The sequence below is a fragment of the Rhinolophus ferrumequinum genome, chromosome 23 (genome assembly GCF_004115265.2).
Source record: "Rhinolophus ferrumequinum isolate MPI-CBG mRhiFer1 chromosome 23, mRhiFer1_v1.p, whole genome shotgun sequence".
Taxonomy (NCBI): domain Eukaryota; kingdom Metazoa; phylum Chordata; class Mammalia; order Chiroptera; family Rhinolophidae; genus Rhinolophus; species Rhinolophus ferrumequinum.
The window spans coordinates 29,963,492-29,979,689 of record NC_046306.1 but is presented as its reverse complement, the minus strand read 5'-3'; the positions used below and the strand labels follow the sequence as shown (position 1 = coordinate 29,979,689).

At 42.8% G+C, this 16,198-nt stretch overlaps 1 protein-coding gene and 1 non-coding gene across 7 annotated transcripts in view; one reads left to right on the top strand and one right to left on the bottom strand.

The window, feature by feature from the left end:
* Positions 1-16,198, bottom strand: part of PLCB4 (phospholipase C beta 4) — a 393,005-nt gene that overhangs the window by 299,955 nt on the left and 76,852 nt on the right. The window lies entirely within an intron of this gene.
* Positions 6,889-6,991, top strand: LOC117016363 (U6 spliceosomal RNA). Its single transcript, XR_004421887.1, has one exon. It is a non-coding gene; the product is annotated as a U6 spliceosomal RNA (small nuclear RNA).

The following is a 16,198-nucleotide window of genomic DNA, read 5'->3' as shown; positions in this document are numbered from 1 at the left end:
GATGAGAAGAAAAGCTCCTTGTTTTTCTTCCAATTGAGGAGTGGGATCATCTGGAAACCATGTTGGCACCCTGACCTCAAGACTTCCAGCTTCTGGAACTGAGTGAAATGAAAAACATGTCTGTTGTTTACAAACCAACTAGTCTGTAGTATTCTGCTATAGCAGCCCCAGTGGACTACGACAAATATAAAAGCAAACAGGCATCACTTATTTATCTTTTTCTTCACATGATTTTCTCTGTCCTTGGCTTCGAGGGGAATTCCTCCCTCTGTTCACGTAGTTTTAGTGTGACTCCCTTGAGTAATCATAAAATGTGGTAGGAAAGTCACTCCCTATTAACGTCATGTGCCTCTTCACCCGACTGCAGTTGAATGGGCATTTTGGGCTAAAATGGAAAGGACAGAGAACACTGCTCAGGGATGCTGGATTAGAGATCCACACGGTTCAGGCAAGCTCTGCATTTGCTCTCTGTAACTAATACAGCTCCCTGAACAATGAACTTGAGTTGCCCCGTCTAATCCCACAAATTGTCATCTCCACTAAAATCCAGATAGACTTGGAAAAAGGAAAGAAAAAGAAAAAAAAAAAAAGAAAAAAAAAAGACCCTAATGTGAAGGAAAATGGCTAATGAATTTAATGCTGATTGCAAATGTAACCTTCAAGATGCACAGAGCCCAGTAATCCCTCAAAGAACAGATAATACAATCTGATTATTTTTGAACGTCAAACATACTTGCAAGAAATAGCTATGTAAATTGCCAGGGCAGGCTTTGTATTAAGAGTCCAAAGTTAATTTTCAAAATCTAAGTCATTGATCCCATCCTTCTCAATGCTGTCAAAATGAGACCTTTCCTTCTCTCATTTTTTAAACAACCATGTACACACACCTACAGACTCTGGGACAGGACCACAGTGCCAGGTTCCTGGGCACAAACCTCAGGTTTGTGCAACCCTTTTTGTGCCTCCATCGCATCATCTAAAAATGGGATTATAATTGCATCTAACTTACAGGTTTGTTGAGAACTGTACCGAAGATCCAGTTAGTGCCATGTCACGCCAATGTTAGGTATGATGAGGAACGCTCATATGTGACCATTACGTGACTTCTTGAATATACTGAGAGAGGTGTCACCACACTTCTTGGATGAGGAGACTGCACGTTTCAGATGTTGTAACATGCCCAACGTAACAGACCTTATCAGGCAAGATATAGCGTCAGACCCACCCCTTGGCACTGCCTGAAACAAACTGAAGATTAAGAACAAAAGCACCCACAGCAGATGACTGAAGGGACACTGACACTTATAGTGAAAGGTCTTCTTAATAACTATCATCGTTTGTAAAGTGTTAATAATTTATTCTGACATTTCCACAGTACATACGAATAGAACAATTGAACAGACTAAGGTACGGGGACTAGACTGATAAATGGTCTCTATTTATGATGTTTGCTATTGACTGGCTCAAACTACTCTCTTATTTGTGACTTCTTGTCCATATTGTTTTTATTAGCCTTAGGTGTTTAGAAGGCACTGGACAAAAGTGTGGAAGAACAAGTGGGCACGACTCAGTTATAGTCTAGTAGGTTACATTTATGTCACAGGTTACAATTATGTCACATGCCTACTCCCTGGCAGTTTAGCTTATAGCGCATACAGGAAATGGAGCACTCCTGCCATCCCAAAGGCCAGCAAGTGATATCACAAAGCACACCTACTCAACAGTCTCACCCACCATCTGGTGACTGAGCTTGGGGGATTCCAACACACTGAGGCGGGTAAGGACAACTGATTTAATTCCATCAAAGTAGCTACCAAGATGTTCGATGCATAGGAATTTCGACGATGCATGTTAGGTGGAAAGCGGGAAGGAAAAAAAGTACAGAAAATGTTCAGGGATCCACACAGGTTAAACTTGTCCTCCCTGGGACACTGTACGAGATCGATTGCAAAAATGGCTCCAATCTCTACTACTTCGGCTTTCTAGACTCTTTGCAATGTGACTTTGCAGCTCCTGTCAAAGATTGAGCTTGTATCCCCAATGTAATCTGGGCTGATTTTGTGACTTGCTTTGGCAAAAGTGAGATTATATAAATTCTAAGCCTTGGCCTCAAGGAGCTTCATGCCCTCTTTCTCTTGGACCATGTGACCAACATGAGACGTCTGGACTAGGCTGCTAGAGGGTGAAGAGACTACGTGGAGAAAATCCCAGGGTCCCACTGATGTCATCCTAGGCCAGCCAGCCCCCAGCGGCACCCAAGCAAGTGAGCATGTCCACGCAAGATCAGCCGTGACACCTCCCAACCTACAAATGACCAAAGTCAAGCTCACAGTGACTCCAGCAAAGGCCACAAGAACCACCCAGCCGACCATGAACATGTGAGCAAAAATAAAAGCTTCTAGTTTTAAGGTACTGAACTTTAAGGAGGGTTTTATGCAGCAACAGAGAACTTTCCTCTTTCAATCCCTATGCTAGGGATGCCAGGTTTCTCGGACTGGTGAGCACCTTCAGGTTACCACTTACCAAACTAGGTCCCATAAGACACCACCTCCTTGAAGTGTTAATAGACTTTACATGGTGGAGGGTGGGGAGAAGGTGATCAAATAAACGTGGGAAACGTTGCTCTAGCTCCTAGACGCTGCTAAGATCTGGCCCAATGCACTGCACATGGTAGTTGATCAATATTTGCTGAATTACATGAAGAAAGTGTGCTTCTGTGAATACTATTTCCTCCAGTAAAAGGAGCCAGACCGAAGCACATTCAGGAGCTCTATATATTCTGATGCACATGAGTCCACTGAAGAATCTGAGGATGATTAGGATAACACACCAACAAAAGTCACCTTTTCACGGTAACTCCAACATATCTAAAATTTTGGTCAAGGCATTGGTTTATAATCCCGAGTGCAGCACAACTGCTAGTTATGACTCAATTTCCATCCTCCTCTTCATCAATAAGACGACCTCCAGTGTGCTCAACTGAAGACTGCACTGCCGGGCTCTCTTGCAGCCCGTTATGACCGTGTGACCCAGGACTGGCCTCAGTGAAAAAAGAAGCTGGTGCAGAAGTAATTGCAGTTTTCGCAATGATTTTTAACCTTTTAAACGGCAAGTCCTTTGCACCAACCTGATACAAACGGAAGTACGACAGGGAACGTCCAGGAAGTCTGCTGAAACGGAGGGAGCTGCCTCAACGCAGAGGGATCCCTTTTTTCCTCTAATTCCTTTCTGCTGCACATCCGGACAGCAAATGTGGCAGCCTAAACTAAACTGGCCCTGAATGACCTTGAAAGTGGAAGCTACGTGATTAGGACGGTGGACAGAATGACAGGATCCTGGGCTTCTGACCAGACTGGGAAATCATGTTGTGGCGAACTCTGAATTTCTTTTCCACGAACTTCCATCTTCTTTAAGTCACTGTCATTTGTTTCATTTTATTTTTTTACATTTTTCTGGTATAAACAGTCAACACTAATCCTCACTGATACATCAAACAAACAGGGCTCCTCATAACACACTCTTAGGAATCCCTGACCCAACAGCTTCCTAGACTTTTCCTTCGTACCATAATCCAATTTAAAAAAAATTATTTTTTCCTACAGAAAAGGAGGTACAGGCAACGCCCGTGTTAACACAGTTGCTAAGTTCCTGAAAATGCCGTGTTTTGTGAATCTGTGTTATATGAAACAAAGAACTCGTACAAAAAAGGGGGTTAGGTTCCAATAACTAAAAAAACATACTATTATATTTTTATAGTTAAGAGAAATATCTTTATTAAAGCAATTTTCACCAAAAGTATAACATATTAATATGCATTAAATAATGTTTTCTTCATCATCATTACTAAGCTTTTATTTCATTCCGTGTTGTTCAGGGATTTCCCGAATTTCGCATGAGATATTTTTTGCTCTTAAAAGCTCTTATTACGCTCCGTGTTGTTCGGGGATTTCTCTCATTTTCAAACCGTGTCAGAGTGAAACCGTGTTCTAGGATGCCGTGTCGTACGAGGGTTACCCCCAATTCCCTAACTGTGTTAGAGCAAAAGCATGTCCTAGAGGTGCCGTGTTATGGGGGGTTACCTGTATCACTAGATATACACAAACAGTGACCTAATTTGCTGTTCTCCAGTAACAATGATGAAGACGCACTTAACCTAAACACCCACCTTGCTCATGAAGCTTTAGTTGATTGTAATAATCATTTTCTGATGAAGAGCAGAAAGGCAACGATTAGAAAGTGAAACCACCAAGTGACCACCCTTACTGCATCGCTCAGTCAAGGGAAACGTACGTGGCCTCCCATTTGGACTGCCTTGTGGCTCCTCTTTAAACATCCAATTATAAAGACATTTATTTGTTTAGACGTTTTCCTCAGGGAAATCCAGAAATTAAATTGCTGTGCCAACAAGGCCAGGAAAGCAAATCCGTGTGTTGTGGGAGAGCCATAAGGCTCACATCATAAACACGCGCACAGCTTTGCTCTCACAAAGCCATTTGGGAGAAGATTTTCATGGCAGCAGCTGAAATGTTTCTACCAAAACAACACCTACACTTTGCTAGTTATTTTCAGAGGAGGAGGTTTCCCCTACTGCTTTTGAAATCATTAAAATGTGCGGTTAAAAGCGTAGGCTTGCAGGAGAGTCTGGGGTTACAGCCCCGGGGGGAAAATGCAGTGGCCACTTCTTGGCTGGAGGACCTCGAGCAGATCACTTAACCTCGTTGACCTCAGGCCCTCATCGTGAACAGGAATCTCAGCACCTTAGAGAGTCATCCTGAGAATGGATGAGACACGGCATGCTTAGCACCAAGGCTATGGAAGTGTGCAATAAAATGAAAGCTGTCTTAATTCTCACCACATTTGATGCTAAATACCCTAGAATCCCTTGGGGAACGATCATGTAAGTACCGACGAGTAAGTCATCTGTAGAGGTACCCCATTATCATTAGTGAAAAGTACAAATGTGCTTAATAGTCTACGTGTAGAAGCTGTAGACTCTCACATACCCCCAGATCACACACGCTGCTTTTTCTCCATTCTCTAGGACAGGAAGCCAGTCAAAACTCTCTGAATAGCTACACGCGGCATCATAAAGGCCATTTACTGGAACATCTGTACTGAATCCATTCATAATGATAATTAATATTGCTGAGCACTCACTAGGTACTAGGCACCAAGCGACACACTTCTCATGGGTGAAGTATTTATCTTTCACAACTATACACCTGGAGGTGTGTCGTGGACTCTGTGATGTGATGACCAGACCCCACTTCAGGGCTGAAGAACTTATTCCCCTGCTCTTGGGAGTGCCACAGGCAGAATGCAGAAAACTGCCCGCAGCTGGAAAAAGTTGCTCCACCCAAGGGCAAGCACCTTTTCCCTGGCAGCTGCCATCAGTGTTCAACATCAGTCAAAAAAGGCCCAAGGTGCTTTACAGCTACCTGTGGGATTCACCAAGGCTCCTGTTAAGACGGTATCACAGCTCAACTTCTCCCTCTACCTAATCCCGAATCCTTCCTTTCCCCTCCATAGGTGTGGATCTTAAGAGACAGCATAGATACTGTAATTACATTCATTTTTCAGATAAAAAAAAGTGAGTCTCAGAGAGGTTAAGAAACTTGTCCAGAGCCACACAGCCAATGAGAGATACGATTAGGATTGGGACCCAAGCATTCAGATGCCAGAGCCCAGGCTCTAAATAACTCTGCTCCACTGCTTAGTCAAGTTTGCATTTTTATGTCCAATAAAATAAGCTGGGTAACCTGGTTGTTGTCCTCACAGTAGATTGCAAGGAGCAAATGAGAAGGAGAAAAAAGAGTTGAAAGAGAAGGCAACCTCAGTAAACTGTTATTAGTCAAAGACAACCAGAAAACAGCCCCTTTCAAACCAAGGGACTGGTTCCAGAGTGATGAAATGGCTGAGAGGCCACAGAGGGAGCCGGGAGGCAGCCCAGAGACTAACAATCATGAGAAGCTGCTAGCTTGCATAGGCAGGAGGGATAATGGAAGGACGTGATGTTATCAGAGCCCAGAGACTGGGGCGAACTGGAGACTAGAACAGCACAGGCTGCTATGGAGAAAGGCGAAGTCAGGTGGGAGCAGAAGCTATGGAAGAGACACAGCTCTTCCTGGAGATAACAAAGAAAACAGAGAGCAGCAAGAGAGATACCCTTATGTCTCCCCTCGGACACCAAAAGGCAAAGGAGCCTGGGAAATGTAGTTCCCTGTATCACAGACTAGATCTAAGAACAAGCCTGTGTTTGAGCAGCTCCAAAATACAGCTGACCAACTGACAACGAGGAAGTTTACACACTCCAAAAATAAAATACAAGAATTAAAAAAGCAGATCTGTGAACACTTAACTTTAATCGCAAGTAGTTTACAGACTCCAGCAGTCCCTAAGCAAACAATAACAATAATGATGCCTTTTGCTTGCATGACTCTTTGTAAGGCATGCTGCTGTATTACTACTGCACACTTCAATAACCGACGCCTCAAAGGATGAGGCTGAGAAGTTTCAATTATTCTGTTTAGTAAATCGGGGGGAAATACGCTATAGTCTAAAAGTATTGCCATCATAAAAGTAGCAAGTTTATTTCATAGCATTTAGTAGAATTTCATGATCGAAATTTTACTTACATAGAACAAATTGTTCCCCGGCACTGTCAGCTAAATAATGTGTCAATGTAGCTCTAATTCTGGAAAGCTAGATACGCTTTCACGATTTTATCTACTATTTGACAAAGTAGGAGCTAGAACACAAATTCTTGCTCTTTTCTCAGAAGTCCTCTGCTGACTTCACTGACGTGGCAGAAATTTTTGGGGGGTAAAGGGGGGATGGAGGAGAGAAAAACTCTGAAAACAAAAATATATTGCCAAGACTCTCCAGTCAGTGATTACTTTGGCAGCGCAGACAGTAAAATTGGAATGATACAAAGATCAGCATGGCCCCCGTGCAAGGGTGACATGCAAATTCTGAAGCATTCCATATTTTGCTTTGCTTTTCTAATGTTCAAAGGTAGGATAACGAAGGCTCTGATAAGCGAAATGACTTACCCAACTGAGGACACTTCCGGTTTCAAACCCGATCCCCAATTTTCCCTCCAAAAAAAAAAAGGTATCTCCAGTCACAGAATTCAGCAATCAACTCAATGTTTAACTATCCACTTTGCTCTTCCGAAGACATCCAACATCTATTTTAAAAATTATTTGTATTATAGTCCCTCCAGAAGGAATGTGATTATTCATATATAAAGATTGTGAATACATTTTAGTCCCTTCCACGCTCCCAACCCCAACAAAGCTTTGAGGTAATGAAAACCCAAATGGCTTGAGATAGAATCTGGAATCGAGGTTCGGCTTTGCTTCTAGCTATCTGTGTAAATTTAGGCTGGTCAATCGACCTCTCTGGGCCTCAGTTTCCTCATTTCCAACATGATGCAACTAGAACTAGCTGATGTCCACAATCCTTGCAGCCCTGAAAAGATCCTAGAGAAATATCGTAAAAGTACTGTGTGAAATCTGATGAGTTTTGTCTCACTTGACATGGCCCAAACATCTATTTGAGATATTCCTTATCAGAATTAAAAGTACAGTCTGTGACTATAGCACAGAGTAAAGTTTGACCTCATTCCTTGCTCTCAGTTGACTGCGATCTCACCCAGAAATTCTCAAGTTGGGTTCTAGGGTAGTCTGATTGCAAAAATAGCCCTATTCTTCTCCCTTCCTGTATCTATACCCTCTGCCATGTAATCTTGTAGTGACCTCCCACTCTGGAACCAGTGATGTGACTTCCTTTGGCCAACAAAGTATTAGCAAACAGAATAGAAGCAAATGCTTGAAAAGTGCATGCCCTGTTGGGCTTGCTCTCATTCTTGCTCCTTTGTGGTGGCCAGAAGAACACGCTAGGTCTAGGGTGCATGAGGATGAGAGACATATATAACAAAGACGAGTCACCCCAGTCTTCCTAGCTAAAGCCGTCCTAGATAAGCCAACAGCCAGCTGAGCCTCCAGACATGTGAGCAAACCCAGCTAAGATCAGAAGAGCTGCCTGCCCAACTCACAGCTGACCACAAACACGTGAGTAAGATCAGCTAAACCCCTATCAAGATCATCTGAAGCTCCCCACACTTGTAAGCTAAGTAAGGTTTTGTTATTGTATTCTGCCGCGGTTTTGTAGTTGCTTGTTACTCAGAATAATTGTGGCAATACATAACTGATACACCTTCCTTGGAACACTAGCTGTCAGCCAGACTATAATGACTATTTTCAGAAAAAAGGTTCCTTAATAGTGAAACAAGTATGGGGCACACTGCATGCCTTAAATTTATCGTAGAGGTTCACAACACATATTAATAGTTTTAAGGCTCTCAGAAGTCCCACAGTAAAGAAATCTATTTAACTTTGTCTAATTTGTGTTTCTCCCAATGTATTTTACCACAGTCCCCCAAGTACGATTCACTAATCAAATTCTCCCCCAGCCCTAGATCCCGATTCTGAATTGAACCTCTATCTAACCTTCTTTCTACTGTTTTTCCCCAAAAATAAGACCGGGTCTTACATTAATTTTTGCTCCAAAAGACACATTAGGGCATATTTTCAGGGGATGTCTTATTTTTCCATGTACAACAATCTACATTTATTCAAATACAGTCATGTCATCTTCTTCTGGAACATCATCATAACGTACTAAATGCGTCCATCTGGCTGACGATCTTAACTGACACTTATTTTCGGGGTAAGTCTTATTTTTGGGGAAACACAGTGGTTAGGCTATGCGTCTACTGTCTCTTCTGAGATAGTTAATGGGGCCTTCAAAAACATACAAAACAAAAACCTTAAAAGGACTCTGAAATCACGAAACCTTATATAACCAAAATCTAATTAGAAATGAAAAGTAATGTTCCACAAATATCAGAAACCCATATACAGCCTTAGTCTAATTTCAACTTTCTCAGCTATTAAAGCTAACAGAAATTAATGCTGACTTTGCCATTCCCTCAACATTCTTCAGAGGCTCCCACAATGCCATCTTCTTATCATGGTTCACAAGCCATTGATGACCAGGGCCCTGATTCCTTATCCATTTCCTCTCCCACCACTCTTTTCTCCCCTCTATCTCCTTCCTAGCCTACTGCCACCCTCAGGTATGCATGCCATCCGTGCTGAAGTACTTCCGATTCCATCAAATGGGCCATGAGCTAGCGCTCTGAAACTCTCCAGCGTTTGGTCCTATTTCATGTGAAATTGACATGTAGCTTTGAAGTAATATGGTATAAAAGCATTAATATGGTGTCACATTAATTTGAATCAACGTTAAAATTCTTCAAGAATGTTTTGAAGCTGGCTGGGCAAAGGGATCTCTAAATTCTGTTTAAAGAGTGGCCACAGGGTGGCGCCATATTAGCTACTAAATGGAAATGCCCACTATCTTCTGTGAGAATTATTCTTGAATTATGGGAGTTCTGAATTTGCAAGAACTTCAGAAACACAACCCTCACATAAAATGTGACCTCTAGAACATGCTGTTTCTTCTGCTATAAACTCCGACTTATCCCTTAACCACACAGAAGCCCAAACATACAGAGTTCATCCAGCTAACTTCAACTCATCTCTCATGCGTCAGTTGAGACAGTACTTCTTCCTGGAAACTTTCCCTGAAATCCCTAAGAACAGGTTCCAAGACGGTCCCGTGATAGAAATGACCTATTTTAACATTTCCCCCCACTATAACTGCCTATTATTTGGTCTCCTTCATGGGGGAGGGATCCTAGATTATTCCATCTTAGATCCAGAGCCCGATATAAGGCTAGGTTCATAGCAGACGATCAATGAATATCAGCCGGGTTCGTGCCTGGGTGGGTGGATGAATGGACAGATGGATGGATGGACGGGGAAATGAACAAGCAATGTGGGCAAATGAATATATGATCGATTTTTGTGGTATATTCTCTCCTTATCCTCTCCCCACCCGCAACCTCGAGAAAAGCTAATGACAAACATTTGGCAACACCCAAAGACAGAATACAAGAAAAAAAGAACCTTGATAATCCTATCAGCTGGGTAAGAGTGATCATTATGAGTTTAGAATTTATGTAGTGAGGGCACTACATTAATTTTTGAAGTGAGGGCACTTGTCAAAAATATAAGACAACATGGGAAGAAAAGTAGGGCACAGTAGTCTCTTTCTTTTGCTAATCACAGAAAATCTGCTGAAGATAACATCTTTTATTTTTTGGAGACAAACATTTTAACTAATTTTTGAAAGTGAAGGATTCACTCCAAAAACTGTGCTATGTAATGAACGTGACCTCTTCTATGTAACAAAAATGTAGGAAGGGCTTTCTTTAGCGCTCCACGGGGTCAGATTTCCTGCTTCCCATCACAAAACTCACTGGACAAATATTTTTGTTTCTCATTCATTTTTACCCTGGACAACAAGTTCACTATCTTGGTTACCCCCATGACGTGTCTTCTGTAATGAGGACAGAAATCAGTGCAAACACAGATAAGACATTTTAAAACCCCAAACGCCTTGTCTTCGATATTTTTCTCACATGCCTTTTGACCCCAGACCAAACACCCAATATACTTCTGGCACTTTTGGAAGAGCTAAGAAAATAGTTCTGCCACTGATTTAAGCATCCTGCCAACTGACACCATGCCATAGCCTTAAGGAATGTCACATGGATGATCTTTCAGGCTGTGTATGTGTACAGCCTTGTTCTCTAGGTTTTAATTTTATTTGAACTTTCCTTTCGACCCCTTAGACACTATATTTGAAAACAAGGGCTGTACCGTATTTTCACAAGCTAGAAACGTCCAAAACAATTTTCTAGGGATTGCTTTAACCCTAAATTTAAGCAAAGGCATAATCCGCCGCTGATGTGTTCAGGTTCCTTTGAGTCATATTTCCATACTATTGCAACCCCTTTAAGCCCCACCTAAAATATAAATAAGAACCTGGCCATTTAGTTGTGTCACCCACAAACCACCTCAGTGGTGGAAGCAGGGAATACCATAGTTGGTTCCCTCAAATCTCAAAGTTGTGGTAACAGCCCAGATTCTTGGAGCAGCTCTGCCCTTTGGAAGTTTATTAAACTTTCAAGAATTTGTTTCGGCCTCCTACAGCCTATTTTTCTACATGCATTCTTTCAAAAGACATCGGCATCTCCTGGGAAGAGATGAAAGTGATACCAAATAAAACAAAAAGCAAACTTCGGAGGGATTTCTCAAGTAAATGCTCCCAAATATAGAGTAATTTCTTCACTTTGTTCTTCCCCTTCTCTTGTTAATAAGCACTCTACAAAGTTAAATCTCTCTAGGTTACTTATGCTCTTTATTTATAAAAAGCACCCACCAGGCAACCAAAGAAAGATCTCTTTTGCAGAAGGGAGCCCGGCAGCTATTTCCCAGAGACCAGGAACCACCGCCACCAGGACTCCACAAGGCACCCTGTGTTTCTTGCCAATGCTATTCCTTAATTGGCCATGACTAGTTACAGTTAGCCCCAGCAATTTCTGCACCCTGTATAGTATAATCTCCTAAAACAACAGCCGAGAGTTTAGGGGCCAAATTTTTAAAAAGCATCCAATTAGTAATCGTAGTAATAATGAAAGAATTGCCAAAGTGCCATGTGAATTCTGAAGCCCAAAGTGGAAGCTCAGCTAAATGAAGAAAACTATTCTTCCACATCCCTCCCCCTATCACTTTATAAATGTTCCACTGAGCAATGGAAATTTCCGGAACTTGATAATGCAAAATGTGAGCATGTTGTATTTCCGGTTCCATTCACTTATTCAACATTTATTGAGCACTGACTATCTCCGGATATGAAGATCAAAATTAGGGACAGCTAATCTCAAGGAAGTCACAATTCCGCTCAAAAGAGAAACTTCTCACGGAACTTGTTCATTCACCCAAAAATGACCACGGACTATCTGTCACTGTATCAGGCACTGAGGATGCCACAGTGAACAACACAGATAAATCCTACCTGTTGCGGAAATTCCATTGCAGACGAGGTATAATGACAACACACAAGGAAGTAAATGGTCTGGATACTAGAAGACACTAAAGGCTATGAAGGAGAAAGGCTACAGTAGGGAAACGGAACAAGAAGGGTGGCAATGTTAAACAGGAGGGTAAAGGAAGGCCCCAGCTGGCAAAGATTTGAAGGAGGTAAGGGAAAAAGTCCTACAGATCCTGGAAGAACAGCTTTCCAGGCAAAGAGAGAATATGCAAAGTCCCTATGGGGAGGCATTCCCAAGGTGTGTGAAGAACAACAGCTGGCACAGTGGCTGGCATGCAGTGCGCAGGGGAGAGTAGTACCAGATGGAGTCGGAGATAAAGAGCAAGAGACAGTGCCAAGCCCTAAGGGCCCTTGGAAGGGCTTCAGCTTCTGCATGGAACGAGGTGAGAAGCCACTGCAGACAGGGAGCGAGGAGGCATGATGGGACTTATGTTCATCAGCAGGATCCCTCGGGCTGCGGTGTTGGGGACAGACTGTAGGAGGGCGAGGACATACGCAGGGAGACCAGCTTGAAAGCTCCTGCAGAATTCAGGCGAAGGAGGGCGGTGACCGACCAGAGGCACTGATGAAGATAACACCAACTGGTTAAGTTGGGGATCTGTTTTGCATGCAGAACAAATAGAATTTACTCATGTACTAGGTTTTAGTATTTGAAGGTAGAGGTTCTCTCTCTCTCTTTTTTTTTTTCCTACTTAAAATGCCCAGTAAAACACCAAATTTGTTGTAACTAGGTGTATTTAACCCAACAGCTTCTGAGGATGTGCTAATTTTATATCTCCACTCTTTATCTTCCAACTGACCCCCAGTTACCTGCCGTTGTTTCTAAGATATTTTGTTCCTCTGGTCCACTCAACCTCAGCATGACCACCCCGTCCCAACCTTGGTGTTAGTGACGATGGAACAAATTATCAGTTCACCCAGGTTCAATATTCCTGTTTCTTATTTCTCCATCTTCCCCACTATAAATCCAGACATTAACTCCACCAGTTCTTCCTCTGAACTCTATTTTGTACACTTCTCTCCCTCTCAGTTTCGAGTGCCATCCCTCTGGTGCCAACCACAACAATCTCCCAGGAGGTCTCACTGACTCCAACCTCTTCTTCATCTCTTCTTCATCGAAATCACCTTGCCAAATGCCATCAAAATAATGTTCTGAAAGCACAGGTTTTATGATGTGACTTCCCTTGCTTTCAGGCATTCAGTCCCTACACCGTGGCCTCCAAGGGTCTCACCTTATGGCTTGTCGTAACTCTCTACTTTCTCAACTTAGATCCCTACCCCATATGCATGCATTGCCTCTGGAATGGGAAAGGGTATTCTTGCTCATTCTCTCACTTTAACTGACACACACGGGGCTTGCCCAGCCTAGAATGCCCTCTCGCTCTCCCTTCTGTGCAACCTTTCCTAAATCTACTCATCCACAGAGACTCAGCTCTCATTCTGTCCCCTACATAAACACACCTATCTACTCCAGCCCCTATTCAGGTCCTGCTATGGCCTTCTTTATCTGACCCTTTCATTAGGACCTCAAGTCACAGGTGCATGCCCTATTTCCTGGGTAGGTATAAACTTCAAGGTCATATACCAACTTGTATTCATTTTTACACCCTTCACTGAGACACGTGGAGTACTAAATTAAATGATTTCAGTGAAATAAATGAACTGAAACATATTGCCCTCCATCTCAATCTCTGAAAGTAGGGAATTGAAACACCCTAGAATTCAAAGGATGTAGAACCTTTGAATAAAATAGTCTCAGTCATTTTGTTCCTCTATCTTTCTGTTTCTCTTCTGCCATTTTGAGTCGTCCACTGACTTTGTTTTCAGACAGTATGCCACAGAAGAACTGGACAAAAAGTATGGCTGCTGTTACCTCATGAAGATTACGCTGACAGGCACATCATTTCCAAGTTGTAATCTAACTGATCTTTGTTTTATAGTCAAACAAGATACTGGCTTTGTGAGAGAGTAAACACGAATGGAATGAGCAGTTCTAGCTCCACAGTCATAAACGTTGACCATCACTCAGCTCTCTGGGTATAGATCTGGGGCCACATGGTGGTGGAGGAAGAAAAAATAAGGAGTTGGCTTTTACTTGGGCACTTATGGTCTCTCTCCAGGCAGCAGTTCCTGCTACAGCTCAGAAATTACCATGCAGCCTCCACCAGTATGTTCTTTTTTTTTTTTAATTAAAATTTATTGGGGTGACAGTAGTTAGTAAAATTACATAGGTTTCAAGTGTACGTTCTTAATGATAAGACTTCACTGCCACTCAAATCACCATTGCAGGGAGGCTCCCTGGGAAATTAGGTCCCTATAGTCCCTAAAACAGGCCACTCTTAACTTCTCTCATCAAGGTAAAGATTCTCTGCCCTTAATCCTTACTTCCTCCGGGCAATCTTTAATTCATACAAACAACAAATACTTGCCAGTACCTAACACGAGCCATGCACAGCCACTGCCACCCTGAAGAATACTGGCACATTCCTTTGCCTTCTAGAGAGTACACTGGGTGACAAAGAACGATCCAGGAGCCACACAGTCATACAATTACAAACTACGATTAGTGCGATGAAGGAAACGGAGATGGAACAGGGGCTGAGACTTAAGCCAAAGGGTTCCATGCTCCCCCAAGGAAGTGATACTTGAGCTAAGATCTGAAGAGTAAGTTATAAGTTAAATGACACATGGTAAGAGAGAACACAGCCTTCTTGTCACAGGAACCAGGATAGACAGGACACAGGGGCAGAAGGGAAAGTGGTACACTGCCGTTAACTTAAAACAACAGCAGCAACAGAAAAGCAAAGCTGGAGAATGAGGTAGAAGTGGCTAAGAAGTTAAAAGGCGTAAGGTAGGTCAGGCAGAGCTTTGTGGAAAGGAGAAAGAAAAGAAATCTCTAGCCTCAGAGGAATGGGCAAGCCCTGAGAGCTCCTGCAAATAATCTCCAGTGTGCGAATGTTCTCGACTCATCTGCCATTGCCTACTCTATCCACAGTCCCGTGGAGATAAGCCTTCTCGCCTCAGCCCCTCCAAGAAATTCTTAGTAACACGAGACTGGGCCCTGTCAACCACAGATGACTGGACAGCAAGTAACCAGTAGGAGTGTCTCTTAGGAGCATTCGAACTTGGAAGCATTAAGAGGCAAAAAGGCTACAGCCAATTTGTGCAATTAGTGATGAACACTGAATTTAAAAAGTTTCCATGAATAATGGGGCTAAGAGAGATATTGGTCATGTTGAGCCATGTGCAAAGAAAAGCTGGCCCTGTGACTGCTCTGATCAATAGAAGGCATTGGGAGTGGTCATCTGGGATTTTTGAGGCTGGCCTTGGGGCACTGGCAACTTCTGCTTTTGCACTTCTGTAACGCTCCCTCTTTTGAACACAATCCCCATGCGGTGAGAAGCCCAAGCCGCATGGAGAGCGGCTACGGGAAGAGAACTGAGGTGCTTCAGTTGACATCCTATCTGAACTCCCTTCCCACAGCCAGCATCGATGGCCCACCACACGAGTGATCTTGAGCATTCCAGCCCATCTGACCATCTGAACCCCCAGATAACGGCAGCCCCATCCAACACCATGCGAAGCAGAACAGCTGCCCAGGTGAGCCCAGGGAGCCCACAGCATTGCCAGGGATACTCAGTAATTGTTCTTTAAGCCAGTAAGTTTTAGGGTAGTTTGTTACCAAGCAAGAGATACCTAACACAGAAATAGAGCAAGAAAACACATAAGATAAGGAAAGAAGAAAGCAGCTATGCAAATAGCAGCAGGGGGGCCGCTCCTGCACCACAGGGAGTTTAAGCTTAATTCTGGATTTTCCCATTCCAGCTCCTGTCTCTGTAATTCGTGAGATCTCAGTTTCTTGACAATAAAAGGCCTTTAACACAATTGGCTCAGGGCCCTTCTGTTCACAAAAGCTTTGACTACAATACCCCATGATACCCAAGACAGTCTTCAATAATTACCGATTTTAGGGGATCAAGATTACGGATCCCTAAAGTTTTAGAGACTGGAATAATGAGAAGGTATAAGGCAGAAGTATTTCTTACATGGTGGATGTATCAGATATGTTCTAGGAAACGGTGACTGGGAAATTTGGATGCTATTAATAACTGAATCATTAGTAATTTAAGAGGCAATCTATGGTATTTCCAAGTAATCCATATTTCCACAT